We start from the raw sequence: 16076 nt of genomic DNA on the forward strand, positions 1-16076 counted from the left end.
CCTTCGCAACTCGAGAAGCAGTCCCAGCTTCCCGCCGCAACTCGAGAAACACCTCAAAATTATCCCCTCAATGCGAGATGAGACAATTTTGCGATGCAGCATCTCAAGAGAAATGCCACATTCCCTCTTGAAAGGCATAAAGGTACTTGACACCCTTTATTCGACTCAGAAAGTTCCATCACACAGCCGTCCCCTTTGGAGAGAATACACTTTGTGGACTCAATCCGAGATGATCCCATGTGCATATTTAAGGGCTCGAGAGAAACCCGGAAGTTCCCGTTCCAACACCAAAGGGGACCTGACTTCCCTGAAGCAACCCCAGCGAGTTCCTGAAGTCCCCTTCGCAACTCTTGAAGCACCCCCAGCTCCCCTCCGCAACTCGAGAAACAACCCAAAACTATCCCCTCCATGGTTATGAGACAATTTTGCGATGCAGCATCTCAAAAGAAATACCACATTCCCTCTTTAAAGTCAAAAATGTACTTGATACCTTTTATTCGACTCAGAAAGTTCCCTCGCACATCTGTCCCCTTTGGAGAGGAGAACAAACATTATGGACTGAATTCGAGATGAGAAACTGTGCACATTTAAGGGCTCGAGAGGAAACTGGAGGTTCCCCTTCCAACACCAAAGGGGACCTTACTTCCGTGAAGCAACCTTAGTGAGTTCCTGAGGTCCCCGTTGCAACTCGAGAAGCACCCCCAGGTTCACGCCGCAACCCGAGAAACACCCCAAAATTATCCCTCAATGCGAGATGAGGAAATTTTGCGATGCATCATCTCAAGAGAAATACCACATTCCCTCCTGAAAGGCAAAAAGTTACTTAACACCCTTTATTCGACTCAGAAAGTTCCCTCACACAGCCGTCCCCTTTGGAGAGGAGAACACACTTCATGGACTCAATTTGAGTTGAGCCCCTGTGCACATTTAAGGCCTCGAGAGGAAACCGGAAGTTCCCCTTCCAACACCAAGGGGACCTGACTTCCCTGAAGCAATACCAGCGGGTTCCTGAGGTCCCGTTGCAACTCGAGGAGCACCCCCAGCTTCCCGCCACAACTCGAGAAACACGCCAAAATTATCCCTCAATGCGAGATGAGGATATTTTGAGTTGCAGCATCTCAAGAGAAATACCACATTCCCTCTTGAAAGGAAAAAAGGTACTTGACACCCTTTATTCGACTCAGAAAGTTCCTCACACAGCCGTCCCCTTTGGAGAGGAGAACACACTTTAAGGACTCAATTTGAGATGAGCCCCTGTGCACATTTCAGGTCTTGAGAGGAAACCGGTAGTTCCCCTTCCAACACCAAAGGGGAACTCACATCCCCGAAGCAACCCCAGCACTTCCTGCGGTCCCCGTCGCAACTCGAGAAGCACCCCCAGCTTCCCGCCGCAACTCGAGAAACAACCCAAATTGTCCCCTCCATGCGAGATGGGGAAATTTTGCGATGCAGCATCTCAGGAGAAATACCACATTCCCTCTTGAAAGGCAAAAAGGTACTTGACACCCTTTATTCGACTCAGAAAGTTCACTGACACAGCCGTCCTTTCTGGAGAGGAGAAGACACTTTATGGACTCAATTCGAGATGAGCCCCTGTGCACATTTAAGGGCTCGAGAGGAAACCGGAAGTTCCCCTTCCAACACCAAAGGGGACCTGACTTCCCTGAAGCAACCCCAGCGAGTTTCTGAGGTCTCCGTCCCAACTCGAGAAGCACCCCCAGCTTTCCGCCTCAACTCGAGAAACACACCAAAATTATCCCCTCAATGCGAGATGAGGAAATTTTGCGATGCAGCATCTCAAGAGAAATACCACATTCCCTCTTGTAAGGCAAAAAGGTACTTGACACCCTTATTCGACTCAGAAAGTTCCCGCACACAGCCATCCCCTTTGGAGAGGAGAACTCACTTTATGGACTCAATTCGAGATGAGACCCTGTGCACATTTAAGGGCTCACGAGCAAACGAAATGTTCCCCTTCCAACAGCAAAGGGGACCTGACTTCCCTGACAAAATCCCAGAGAGTTCCTGAAGTCCCGATCCCAACTCGAGAATCACACCCAGCTTTCAGCCCCAACTCGAGAAACACCCCAAAATTATCCCCTCAGTGCGAGATGAGGAAAGTTTGCGATGCAGCATCTCAAGAGAATTACCACATTCCCTCTTGAAAGGCAAAAAGTTACTTGACACGTTTTTTCGACTCAGAAAGTTCCCTCACACAGCCGTCCCCTTTGGAGAGAAGCACACACTTTATGGACTCAATTCGAGATGACCCCTGTGCATATTTAAAGGCTCGGGAGGAAACCGGATGTTGCTCTTCCAACACCAAAGGGGACCTGACTTCCCTGAAGCAACCCCAGCGAGTTCCTGAGGTCCCCTTCGCAACTCGAGAAGCACCCCCAGCTTCCCGCCGCAACTCGAGTAACACCTCAAAATTATCTCCTCAATGCGAGATGAGGAAATTTTACGATACAGATTCTCAAGAGAAATAATACATTCCCTCCTGAAAGGTAAAATGTACTTGACAACATTTATTCGACTCAGAAAGTTCCCTCACAGAGCCGTCCCCTTTGGAGAGGAGAACACACTTTATGGACTCAATTCGAGATGAGCTCCTGTTCACATTTAAGGGCTCCACAGGAAACCGGAGTTTACCTTCCAACACAAAAAGGGTCCTGACTTCCCTGAAGCAACCCCAGCGAGGTTCTGAGGTCCCCGTCGCAACTCAAGAAGCACCCCCAGATTCCCGGCGCAAGCCGACAAGCCCCTCAAAATTATCCCCTCAATGAGAGATGAGGAAATTACGCGATGGAGCTTCTCAAGAGAAATACCACATTCCCTCTGGAAAGGCAAAAAGATACTTGACACCCTTTGTTTGACTCAGAAAGTTCCCTCACACAGCCGTCCCCTTTGGAGACGAGAACACACTTTATGGACTCAATTCGAGATTAGAACCTGGGCACATTTAAGGGCTCGAGAGAAAACGAAATGTTCCCCTTCCCACACAAAAGAAGACCTGACTTCCGTGAAGCAACCCCAGCGAGTTCCTGAGGTACCGGTCCCAACTCGAGAAGCACTCCCAGCTTCCCGCCGCAACTCGTGACACACCCCAAAATTATCCCCTCCATGCGAGATGAGGAAATTTTGCCATGCAGCATCTCAAGAGAAATACCACATTCCCTCTTGAACGACAAAAAGGTACTTGACACCCTTTATTCGACTCAGAAAGTAGCCACACACAGCCATCCCCTTTGCAGAGGAGAACACACTATATGGACTGAATTCGAGATGAGACCCTGTGCACATTTAAGGGCTCGAGAGGAAACCGGAAGTTCCCCTTCGAACACCAAAGGGGACTTGACTTTCCTGAAGCAACCCCAGCGAGTTCCTGAGTTCCCCATGGCAACTCGAGAAGCATCACAGCTTCCCGCCGCAACTCGAGAAACACCCCAAAATAATCACCTCCATGCGAGATGAGGAAATTTTGCGATGCAGCATCTCAAGAGAAATACCACATTCCCTCTTGAAAGGCAAAAAGGTACTTGACACCCATTATTCGACTCAGAAAGTTCCCTCACACAGCCATCCCCTTTGCAGAGGAGAACACACTTTATGCACTCAATTCGAGATGAGACCCTGTGCACATTTAAGGGCTCGAGAGGAAACCGGAAGTTCCTCTTCCAACACCAGAGGGGACCTGACTTCACTGAAGCAACCCCAGTGAGTTCCTGAGGTCTCCGTCGCAACTCGAGTAGCACCCCCAGCTTCCCACTGCAACTCGAGAAGCACCCCAAAATTATCCCCTCATTGCGAGATGAGGAAATTTGGCGATGCAAATTCTCATGGGAAATAACAAATTCCCTCTTGAAAGACAAAAAGTTAAGTGACACTCATTATTTGACTCAGAAAGTTCACTCACACAGCCATCCCCATTGCAGAAGAGAACACACTTTAAGGACTCAACTCGAGATGAGCCCCTGTTCACATTTAAGGGCTCGAGAGGAAAACGGAAGTTCCCCTTCCAACACCAAAGGGGACCTGACCTTCCTGACGAAACCCCAGAGAGTTCCTGAAGTCCTCTTCGCAACTCGAGAAGCACCCCCAGCTTCCCGCCGCAACTCGAGAAACACCCCAAAATTATCACCTCCATGCCAGATGAGGAAATTTTGCGATGCAGCATCTCAAGATAAATACCACATTCCCTCTTGAAAGGCAAAAAGGTACTTGACACCCTTTATTCGACTCAGAAAGTTCCCTCACACAGCCATCCCCTTTGCAGAGGGGAACACACTTTATGGACTCAATTCGAGATGAGCCCCTGTGCACAGTTAAGGGCTCGAGAGGAAACCGGAAGTTCCCCTTCCAACACCAAAGGGGACCTGACTTCCCTGAAGTAACCCCAGCGAGTTCCTGAGGTCCTGGTCGCAACTCGAGAATCACCCCCATTTTCCCGCCGCAACTCGAAAAACACCCCAAAATTATCCACTCAGTGCGAGATGAGGAAAGTTTGCGATGCAGCATCTCAAGAGAAATACCACATTCCCTCTTGAAAGGCAAAAAGGTACTTGACACCCTTTATTCGACTCAGAAAGTTCCCTCACACAGCCGTCCCCTTTGGAGAGGCGAACTCACTTTATGGACTCAATTCGAGATCAGCCCCTGTGCACATTTAAGGGCTCGAGACCAAACGAAATGTTCCCCTTCCAACACCAAAGGGGACCTGCCTTCCCTGAAGCAACTCCAGCGAGTTCCTGAGGTCCCCGTCGCAAATCGAGAAGCACCCCCAGCTTCCCGTCGCAACTGGAGAAATACTCCAAAATTATCCCCTCCATGCGAGATGAGGAAATTTGGCGATGCAGCATCTCAGGAGAAATACCACATTCCCGCTTGAAAGGCAGAAAGGTACTTGACACCCTTTATTCGACTCAGAAAGTTTCCTCACACAGCCGTCCCCTTTGGAGAGGAGAACACACTTTATGGACTGAGTTCTACATGAGCCCCTGTTCAGATTTAAGGGCTCGAGAGGAAACCGGAAGTTCCCCTTCCAACACCAAAGTGGAACTGACTTCCCTGAAGCAACCCCAGCGAGTTCCTGAGGTCCCCGTCGCAACTCGAGAAGCACCCCCAGATTGCCGCCGCAACTCGAGAAACACTACAAAAATATCCCCTCAATGAGAGATGAGGAAATTTTGCGATGCAGCATCTGAAGAGGAATACCACATTCACTCTTGAAAGGCAAAAAGGTACCTGACAACGTTTATTCGACTCAGAAAGTTCCCTCACACAGCCGTCCCCTTTGGAGAGGAGAACACACTTTATGGACTCAATTCGATTGAGTCCCTGTGCACATTTAAGGGCTCGAGAGGAACCCGGAAGTTCCCCTTCCAACAACAAAGGGGACCTGACTTCCAAGAAGCAACCCCAGCGAGTTCCTGAGGTCCCCGTCGCAACACGAGAAGCACCCCCAGCTTCCAGGCGCAACTCGAGAAACACCCCAAAATTATCCCCTCAATGCAAGATGAGGAAATTGTGCGATTCAGCATCTCAAGAGAAATATCACTTTCCCTCTTCAAAGACAAAAAGTTACTTGACACCCTTTATTCGACTCAGAAAGTTCCCTCACACAGCCGCCCCTATGGAGAGGAGAACACACTTTATGGACTCAATTCGAGATGAACCCTGTTCATATTTAAGGGCTCGAGAGGCACCGCCAGCTTCCAGCCGCAACTCGAGAAACACCCCAAAATTTTCCTCTCAATGCGAGATGAGGAAATTTTGCGATGCAGCATCTCAAGAGAAATACCACATTTCCTCTTGAAAGGCAAGAAGTTACTTGACACTCTTTATTTGACTCAGAAAGTTCCCTCATACAGCTGTCTCCTTTGGAGAGGAGAACACACTTTATGGACTCAATTCAAGATGGGCCCCTGTGCATATTATAGGCTCGAGAGGAACCGGAAGTTCCCCTTCCTACACCAAAGGGGACCTGACTTCCCTGAAGCAACCCGAGCGAGTTCCTGAGGTCCACGTCGCCACTCGAGAAGCACCCCCATCTTCCCGCCGCAACTAGAGAAACACCCCAAAATTATCCCCTCAATGCGAGATGAGGAATATTTTCGTTGCAGAATCTCAAGAGAAATCCCGTATTCCCCCTTGAAAGGCAAAAGGGTACTTGACTCCGTTTATGCAACTCAGAATGTTCCCTAACATTAGTCCTCAGTGGAGAGGAGTACACATTTCATGGACTAAAATCGAGAAGAGATAATATTCCCATTTAAAGCCTAGTGAGTAATCAAGAAGTTACCCTTCAAAGACAAAAGAGGACTTGACTTCCCTGAAGCAACCCGAGCGAGTTCCTGAGGACCTCGCTGCAACTGGAGGAGTACCCCCAGCTTCCCGCCAAAATTCGAGAAACAACACAAAATTATCCCCTCAATGCGATATGAGGAAATTTTGCGCTGCAGAATCTCAAGAGAAATCCCACATTCCCAACTGAAAGGCAAAAGGGAACTTGACACACTTTATGCCCCTCAGAGAGTTCCCTAACATCGGTCCCCATTGGAGAGGCATACAAAGTTTATGGACTCAATTCCAGAAGAGACCATATTCCCATTAAAGGGCTCCAGACTAATCCGGAAGTTCCCCTTCCAGCACAAAGGGGGACCAGACTTACCTGAAGTAATTCTAGTGAGTTCCTGAGGTCCCCATTTAAACTCAAGAAGTACCGCCAGCATCCCGCAACAATTCGAGAAACACCACAAAATATTCCCCTCACTGCGAGATGAGGAAATTTTGCGCATCAGAATCTCAAGAGAAATCCCACATTCCGGCTTGAAAGGCAAAAGGGTACGGGCTCCGTTTATGCGACTCAGAATGTTCCCTAACATCCTTCCTCAGTGGAGAGGAAAACACACTTTATGGACTCAAATCAAGAAAAGGCAATATTCCCATGTAACGGCTCAAGAGTAAACCGGAAATTCCCCTTCCAGCACAAAAGGGGACCTGACTCCCCGGAAGTGACAGAGTGAGTTCCTAAAGTCCGCGTGGCACCTGGAGATATACCCCAGCTTCCCGCCGAAATTCGAGAAAAACCACAAAATTATCCCCTCAAAGTGAGTTGAGGAAATTTTGCGCTGCAGAATCTCAAGAGAAATCCCACATTCCCTCTTGAAAGGCAAAAGGGTACTTGACTCCCTTTAGGCGACTCAGAATGTTCCCTAACATCCTTCCTCAGTGGAGAGGAAAACACACTTTATGGACTCAAATCGAAAAGAGGCATTATTCCCATTTAAAAGCTCCACAGTTATCCGGAATTTCCCCTTCCAACACAAAGGGGGACTTGACTTCCCCGAAGCAGCCAGAGCGAGTTACTGATTTCCCCGTCGCAACTCGAGACGTACACCATGCTTCCTGCCTCAACTCGAGAAACACCACAAAATTATGCTCTCAATGTGAGATGAGGTAATTTTGCGCTGCAGAATCTCAAGAGAAATCCCACATTCCCGCTGGAAAGACAAAAGGGTACTTGACACACTTAATACCACTCAGAAAGTTCCATAACATCCGTTCCCATTGGAGAGAACAACAGATATTATGGACTCAATTCGAGAAGAGGCCCTATTCCGATTAAAGGGCTCCAAAGTAATCCGGAAGTTCCCCTTCCAGCAAAAAAGGGGACCGGTCTTCCCTGAAGTGACTCGAGTGAGTTCCTGAGGTCCCAGTCGCAACTCCAGAAGTAACCCCAGCTTCCCGCTGCAATTCGAGAAACACCACAAAATTATCCCGTCAATTCGAGATGAGGAAATTTTGCGCTACAGAATCTCAAGAGAAATCCCACATTCCCATTTGAAAGGCAAAAGCGTACTTGACTCCCTTTATACGACTCACAATATTTCGTAGCATCCATCCTCAGTGGAGAGGAGAACATATTTTATCTACTCAAATGGAGAAGAGGCAATATTCCCTTTTCAGGGCTAGAGAGTAATCCGGAAGTTCCCCTTCCAGCACAAGAGGGGACTTGACTTCCCTGAAGCAACCCGAGCGAGTTCCTGAGGTCCCCGCCGCAACTCTAGAATTACCCCCTGCTTCCCGCCGCAACTCGAGAAACACCACAAATTATCCCCTCAATGCGAGATGAGGAAAATTTTCGCTGCAGAATCTCAAGAGAAATCCCACATTCCCGCTTGAAAGGCAAAAGGATACTTGACTCCGTTTACGCGACTCAGAATGTTCGCTAACATTAGTCCTCAGTGGAGAGGAGTACACATTTCATGGACTTAAATCGAGAAGAGGCAATATTCCCATTTAAAGCCTAGTGAGTAATCAAGAAGTTCCCCTTCAAACACAAAAGAGGACTTGACTTCCCTGAAGCAACCCAAGCGAGTTCCTGAGGACCTCACCGCAACTGGAGGAGTACCCCCAGCTTCCCGTAAAATTCGAGAAATACCACAATATATTCCCCTCAATGCGAGATAAGGAAATTTTGCGCAGCAGAATCTCAAGAGAAATCCCACATTGAAAGGCAAAAGGGTACGGGCTCCATTTATACGACTCAGAATGTTCCCTAACATCCTTCCTCAGTGGAGAGGAAAACACACTTTATGGACTCAAATCGAGAAGAGGCAATATTCCCATGTAAAGGCTCAAGAGTAAACCGGAAATTCCCCTTCCAGCACAAAAGGGGACCTGACTCCCCGGAAGTAACTGAGTGAGTTCCTGAAGTCCGCGTGGCACCTCGAGATGTACCCCCAGGTTCCCGCCGAAATTCGAGAAAAACCACAAAATTATCCCCTCAATGCAACATGAGGAAAATTTGTGCTGCAGAATTTCAAGGGAAATCCCACATTCCCAGTTGAAAGGCAAAAGTGTACTTGGCTCCCTTGAGGCGACTCCCAATGGTCCGTAACATCCCTCCTCAGTGGAGAGGAGAACACACTTTATGGACTCAAATCGAGAAGAGGCAATATTCCCATTTAACAGCTGGAGAGTAATGCGGAAGTTCCCCTTCCAACACCAAAGGGGACCTGACTTCCCTGAAGCAACCCGAGCGAGTTCCTGAGTTCCCCGTCTAAACTCGAGAAGTAAACCCTGCTTCCGGTAGCAACTCGAGAAACACCACAGAATTATGCTCTCAATGCGAGATGAGGCAAATTTTTGCTGCAGAATCGCAAGAGAAATCCCACATTCCCGCTGGAATGGCACAAGGGTACTTGACTCCCTTTAGGCGACTCAGAATGGCCCCTAAAACCATCCTCATTGAAGAGGAGGACACACTTTATGGACTCAAGCGGAGAAGAGGCAATATTCCTATTTAACAGCTCGAGAGTAATCCGGAAGTGCCCTTTTCAACACAAAAGGGGACATGACTTCCCTGAAGCAACCCGAGCGAGTTCCTGAGGTCCCCGCCGCAACTGGAGATGTACCCCCAGCTTCCCGCCAAAATTCGAGAAACACCCCAAAATTATCCCTTCAAAGCGAGATGAGGAAATTTTGCGCTGCAGAATCTCAAGAGAAATCCCACATTCCCGCTTGAAAGGCAAAAGGGTACTTGACTCCCTTTAGGCGACTCAGAATGTTCCCTAACATCCTTTCTCAGTGGAGAGGAAAACACACTTTATGGACTCAAATCGAAAAGAGGCATTATTCCCATTTAACAGCTCTAGAGTTATCCGGAATTTCCCCTTCCAACACAAAAGGGGACTGGACTTCCCCGAAGCAGCCAGAGCGAGTTACTGAGTTCCCCGTCGCAACTCGAGACGTACACCATGCTTCCTGCCTCAACTCGAGAAACACCACAAAGTTATGCTCTCAATGTGAAATGAAGTAATTTTGTGCTGCAGAATCTCAATAGAAATCCCACGTTCCCGCTTGAAAGGCAGAAGGGTACTTGACCCCCTTTAGTGATTCAGAATGTTCCCTAACATCCATCCTCCGTGGAGAGGAGAACATTTTTTATGGACTTAAATGGAGAGGAGGCAATATCCCCTTTAACGACTCGACAGTAATCCGGAAGTTCCCCTTCCAAAAAAAAAAAAGTGACTTGACTTCCCTGAATCAACCCGAGCGAGTTCCTGAGGTCCCCTCCATAGCTAGAAAAGTGCCCCCTGCTGCCCACTACAACTGGAGAAACACCACAAAATCATCCACTCAATGCGAGATGAGGAAATTTTGCGCTGCAGAATCTCAAAAGAAAATCCACATTACCATTGAAATGCAAAAGCGTACTTGACACACTTTATGCCACTCAGAAAATTCCCTACCATCTGTCCACATTGGAGAGAACAACAGATTTTATGGACTCAATTCGAAAAGAGGCCCTATTCCCATTCAAGGGCTTGAGAGTAATCCGGATGTTTCCCTCGCAGCACAAAAGGGGACCTGACTTCCCTGATGTAACTCGAGTGAGATTCTGAGGTCCCCGTCGCAACTCCAGAAGTAACCCAAGCTTCCCGCCGCAATTTGAGAAACACCACAAAATTATCCCTCAATGTGAGATGAGGAAATTTTGCGCTACAGAATCTCAAGAGAAATCCCACATTCCCGTTTGAAAGGCAAAAGGGTACTTGACTCCCTTTATACGACCCAGAATATTCCGTAACATCCATCCTCAGTGGAGAGAAGAACATATTTTATCTACTCAAATGGAGAAGAGGCAATATTCCCTTTTAAGGGCTCGAGAGTAATCCGGAAGTTCCCCTTCCAGCACAAAAGGGGACTTGACTTCCCGGAAGCAACCCGAGCGAGTTCCTGAGGTCCACGCCGCAACTCGAGAATTACCCCCTGCTTCCCACTGCAACTCGAGAAACACCACAAATTATCCCCTCAATGCGAGATGAGGAAATATTGTGCTGCAGAATCTCAAGAGATATCCCACAATCCCGCTTGAAAGGCAAAAGAGTACTTGACTCCCTTTAGGCGACTCAGAATGTTCCCTAACATCCTTCCTCAGTGGAGAGGAAAACACACTTTATGGACTCAAATCGAAAAGATGTATTATTCCCATTTAACAGCACGAGAGTAATCCGGAAGTTCCCCTTCACACATAAAAGGGGACTTGACATTCCTGAAGCACCCCGAGCGAGTTCCTGAGGTTTCCCTGCTCAACTCGAGAATTAACCCATTCTTCCCGCCGCAACTCGAGAAACAACACAATATTATCCCCTCAATGCGAGATGAGGAAATTTTACGCTGCAGAATCACAAGAGAAAACCCACAATCCCGCTTGAAAGGCAAAAGGGTTCTTGACTCCCTTTAGGCGACACAGAATATTCCCTAACATCCTTCCTCAGTGGAGAGGAAAACACACTTTATGGACTCAAATCGAGAAGATGTATTATTCCCATTTAACAGCACGAGAGTAATCCGGAAGTTCCCCTTCAAACACAAAAGGGGATTTGACTTCCCTGAAGCAACCCGAGCGAGTTCCTGAGGTCCCCGTCGCAACTAGAGAATTACCCCCTGATTCCGGCCACAACTCCAGAAACACCACAAAATTATCCCCTCAATGCGAGATGAGGAAATTTTGCGCTGCAGAATCTCAAGAGAAATCCCACATTCCCGTTTGTAAGGCAAAAGGGTTCTAGACTCCCTTTATGCGACTCAGAATGCTCCCTAACATCCTTCCTCAGTGGAGAGGAAAACACACTTCATGGAGTCAAATCGAACAGAGGCAATCAGTTCAGTTCAGTCGCTCAGTCGCGTCCGACTCTCCGCGACCCCATGAATCACAGCACGCCAGGCCTCCCTGTCCATCACCAACTCCCGGAGTACACTCAAACTCATGTCCACAGAGTTGGTGATGCCATCCAGCCATCTCATTCTCCGTCGTCCCCTTCTCCTCCCGCCCCCAACCTTTCCCAGCATCAGAGTCTTTTCCAGTGAGTCAACTCGTCGCATGAGGTGGCCAAAGTATTGGAGTTTCAGCTTTAGCATCAGTCCCTCCAATGAACATCCAGGATTGATCTCCCTTAGAATGGACTGGTTGGATCTCCTTGCAGTATAAGGGACTCTCAAGAGTCTTCTCCAACACCACAGTTCAAAAGCATCGATTCTTCGGCGATCAGCTTTTTTCACAGTCCAACTCTCACATCCATACATGACCACGGGAAAAACCATTGCCTTGACTAGACGGACCTTGGTCGGCAAAGTAATGTCTCTGCTTTTTAATATACTATCAAGGTTGGTCATAACATTCCTTCCAAGGAGCAAGCGTCTTTTAATTTCATGGCTGTAATCAGCATCTGCAGTGATTTTGGAGCCCAAAAAAACAAAGTCTGACACTGTTTCCACTGTTTTTCCATCTATGTCCCATGAAGTGATGGGACCAGATGCCATGATCTTTGTTTTCTGAATGTTGAGCTTCAAGCCAACCTTTTCACTCTCCTCTTTCACTTTCATCAAGAGGCTTTTGAGTTCCTCTTCACTTTCTGCCATAAGGGTGGTGTCATCTGCATATCTGAGGTTATTGATATTTCTCCCAGCAATCTTGATTCCAGCTTGTGCTTCTTCCAGCCCAGTGTTCCTCATGATGTACTCTGCATATAAGTTAAATAAGCAAGGTGACAATATACAACCTTGACGTACACGTTTTCCTATTTGGAACCAGTCTGTTGTTCCATGTCCTGTTCTAACTGTTGCTTCCTGACCTGCATACAGGTTTCTCAAGAGGCAGGTCAGGTGGTCTGGGATTCCTATCTCTTTCAGAATGTTCCACAGTTTATTGTGATCCACACAGTCAAAGGCTTTGGCATAGTCAATGAAGCAGAAATAGATGTTTTTCTGAAACTCTCTTGCTCTCTCCATGATCCAGCAGATGTTGGCAATTTGATCTCTGGTGCCTCTGCCTTTTCTAAAACCTGCTTGAACATCTGGAAGTTCACGGTTTACATACTGCTGAAGCCTGGCTTGGAGAATTTTGAGCATGACTTTACTAGCGTGTGAGATGAGTGCAATTGTGCGGTAGTTTGAGCATTCTTTGGCATTGCGTTTCTTTGGGATTGGAATGAAGACTGACCTCTTCCAGTCCTGTGGCCACTGCTGAGTTTTCCAAATCTGCTGGCATATTGAGTGCAGCACTTTCACAGCATCATCTTTCAAGACTTGAAATAGCTCAACTGGAATTCCATCACCTCCACTAGCTTTGTTCGTAGTGATGCTTTCTAAGGCCCACTTGACTTCACATTCCAAGATGTCTGGCTCTAGGTCAGTGATCACATTATCGTGACTATCTTGGTCGTGAAGATCTTTTTTGTACAGTTCTTCTGTATATTCCTGCCACCTCTTCTTAATATCTTCTGCTTCTGTTAGGTCCATACCATTTCTGTCCTTTATCGAGCCCATCTTTGCATGAAATGTTCCCTTGGAATCTCTAATTTTCTTGAAGAGGTCTCTTGTTTTTCCTATTCTGTTGTTTTCCTCTCTTTCTTTGCATTGAACACTGAGGAAGGCTTTCTTATCTCTCCTTGCTATTCTTTGGAACTCTGCATTCAGATGCTTATATCTTTCCTTTTCTCCATTGCTTTTCGCCTCTCTTCTTTTTACAGCTATTTGTAAGGCCTCCTCAGACAGCCCTTTCTCTCTTTTGCATTTCTTTTCCATGGGGATGGTCTTGGTCCCTGTCTCCTGTACAATGTCACGAACCTCCGTCCAGAGTTCATCAGGCACTCTATCAATCAGATCTAGTCCCTTAAATCTATTTCTCACTTCCACTGCATAATCATAAGGGATTTGATTGAGGTCATATTTGAATGGTCTAGTGGTTTTCCCTACTTTCTTCAATTTAAGTCTGAACTTCGCAATAAGGAGTACATGATCTGAGCCACAGTCAGCTCCTGGTCTTGTTTTCGCTAACTGTATACAGCTTCTCCATCTTTGGTTGCAAAGAATATAATCAATCTGATTTCGGTGTTGACCATCTGGTGATGTCCATGTGTAGAGTCTTCTCTTGTGTTGTTGGAAGAGGGTGTTTGCTATGACCAGTGCATTCTCTTGACAAAACTGTATTAGCCTTTGCCCTGCTTCATTCCGTGCTCCCAGGCCAAATTTGCCTGTTACTCCAGGTGTTTCTTGACTTCCTACTTTTGCATTCCAGTCCCCTATAATGAAAAGGACGTCTTTTTTGGGTGTTAGTTCTAAAAGGTCTTGTAGGTCTTCATAGAACCGATTAACTTCGGCTTCTTCAGCATTACTGGTTGGGGCATAGGCCTGGATTACTGTAATATTGAATGGTTTGCCTTGGAAACGAACAGAAATCATTCTGTCATTTTTAAGATTGCATCCAAGTACTGCATTTCGGACTCTTTTGTTGACCATGATGGCTACTCCATTTCTTCTAAGGGATTCCTGCCCACAGTAGTAGATATAATTGTCATCCGAGTTAAATTCACCCATTCCAGTCCATTTTAAATCACTGATTCCTAGAATGTCGACGTTCACTCTTGCCATCTCCTGTTTGACCACTTCCAATTTGCCTTGATTCATGGACCTAACATTCCAGGTTCCTATGCAATATTGCTCTTTACAGCACCGGACCTTGTTTCTATCATTGGTCACATCCACAACTGGGTATTGGTTTTGCTTTTGCTCCATCCCTTTATTCCTTCTATAGTTATTTCTCCACTGAGCTCCAGTAGCATACTGGGCACCTACCGACATGGGGAATTCCTCATTCAGTATCCTGTTATTTTGCCCTTTGTTACTGTTCATGGGGTTCTCAAGGCAAGTATACTGAAGTGGTTTGCCATTCCCTTCTCCAGGGGACCACATTCGGCTGTGGTCCATGTGATTAGATCAGCTAGTTTCCTGTGATTATGATTTCAGTGTGTCTGCCCTCTGGTGCCCCCTCACAATACCTACCGTCTTATTTGGGTTTCTCTTACCTTGGTCGTGGAAAATCTCTTCACAGCCGCTCCAGCAAAGTGCAGCCATCCATAAAGCATCATGACTAGCCTGTTATGGACTTCTATATCCTGGTGCTATCCTAGAGCTCTCGGCTCCTCCGGGGCGGGAGGCAACTGCAACTGCCACAGCCTCACACGCACCCGCCTCAGAACACTCCGACCGGCAGGTTCCCCAACAGAGGCAATATTCCCATTTAAAGGCTAGAGAGTAATCAAGAAATTCCCCTTCCAACACAAAAAGCACTTGACTTCCCTGAAGCAAACCGAGCGAGTTCCTGAGGTTCCCGGCTCAACTGGAGAAGTACCCCTTGCTTCCCGCCGCAACTCGAGAAACAACACAATTTTATCCCATCAATGCAAGATGAGGAAATTTTATACTGCAGGGTCTCAAGAGGAATACCACATTCCCTCTTGAAAGGCAAAACGTTACTTGACACCCTTTATTCGACTCAGAAAGTTCCCTCACACTGCTGTCCCCTTTGGAGTGGGAACACACTTTATGGACTCAATTCGAGACGAGCCCCTGTTCATATTTAAGGGATCAAGAGGAAATCGGAAGTTCCCCTCCCAACAACAAAGGGGACCTGACTTCCCGGAAGCAATCCCAGCGAGAACCTGAGGTCCCCGTCGCAACTCGAGAAGCACCCGAAACTTCCCGCCGCAACTCGAGAAACACCCCAAAATTTTCCCCTCAGTACAAGAGGAGGAAATTTTGCGAGGAAAACACACTTTATGGACTCAATTTGAGATGAACCCTGTTCACATTGAGGGGCTCGAGAGGAAACCGGAAGTTCCCCTTCCAACAACAAAGGGGACCTGACTTCCCTGAAGCAACCCCAGCGAGTTCCTGAGGTGCCCGTTGCAACTCGAGAAGCACCCCCAGCTTCCCGCCGCAAATCGAGAAACACTCCAAAATTATCCGCTCAATGCGAGATGAGGAAATTTGGCGATGCAGCATCTCAAGAGAAATACCACATTCACTCTTGAAAGGCAGAAAGGTACTTGACACACTTTATTCGACTCAGAAAGTTCCCTCACACACCTGTTCACTTGGAGAGGAGAACACACTTTATGGATTCAATTCGAGATGAGTTCCTATTCACAACTAAGGCCTCGAGAGCAAAGTGGAAGTTCCCCTTCCAACCCCAAAGGGGACCTGACTTCCCTGAAGCAACCCCAGCG

This window comes from Moschus berezovskii, chromosome 7, assembly GCF_049115385.1.
Source record: "Moschus berezovskii isolate FMDL1 chromosome 7, NW_MosBer_1.0, whole genome shotgun sequence".
Taxonomy (NCBI): domain Eukaryota; kingdom Metazoa; phylum Chordata; class Mammalia; order Artiodactyla; family Moschidae; genus Moschus; species Moschus berezovskii.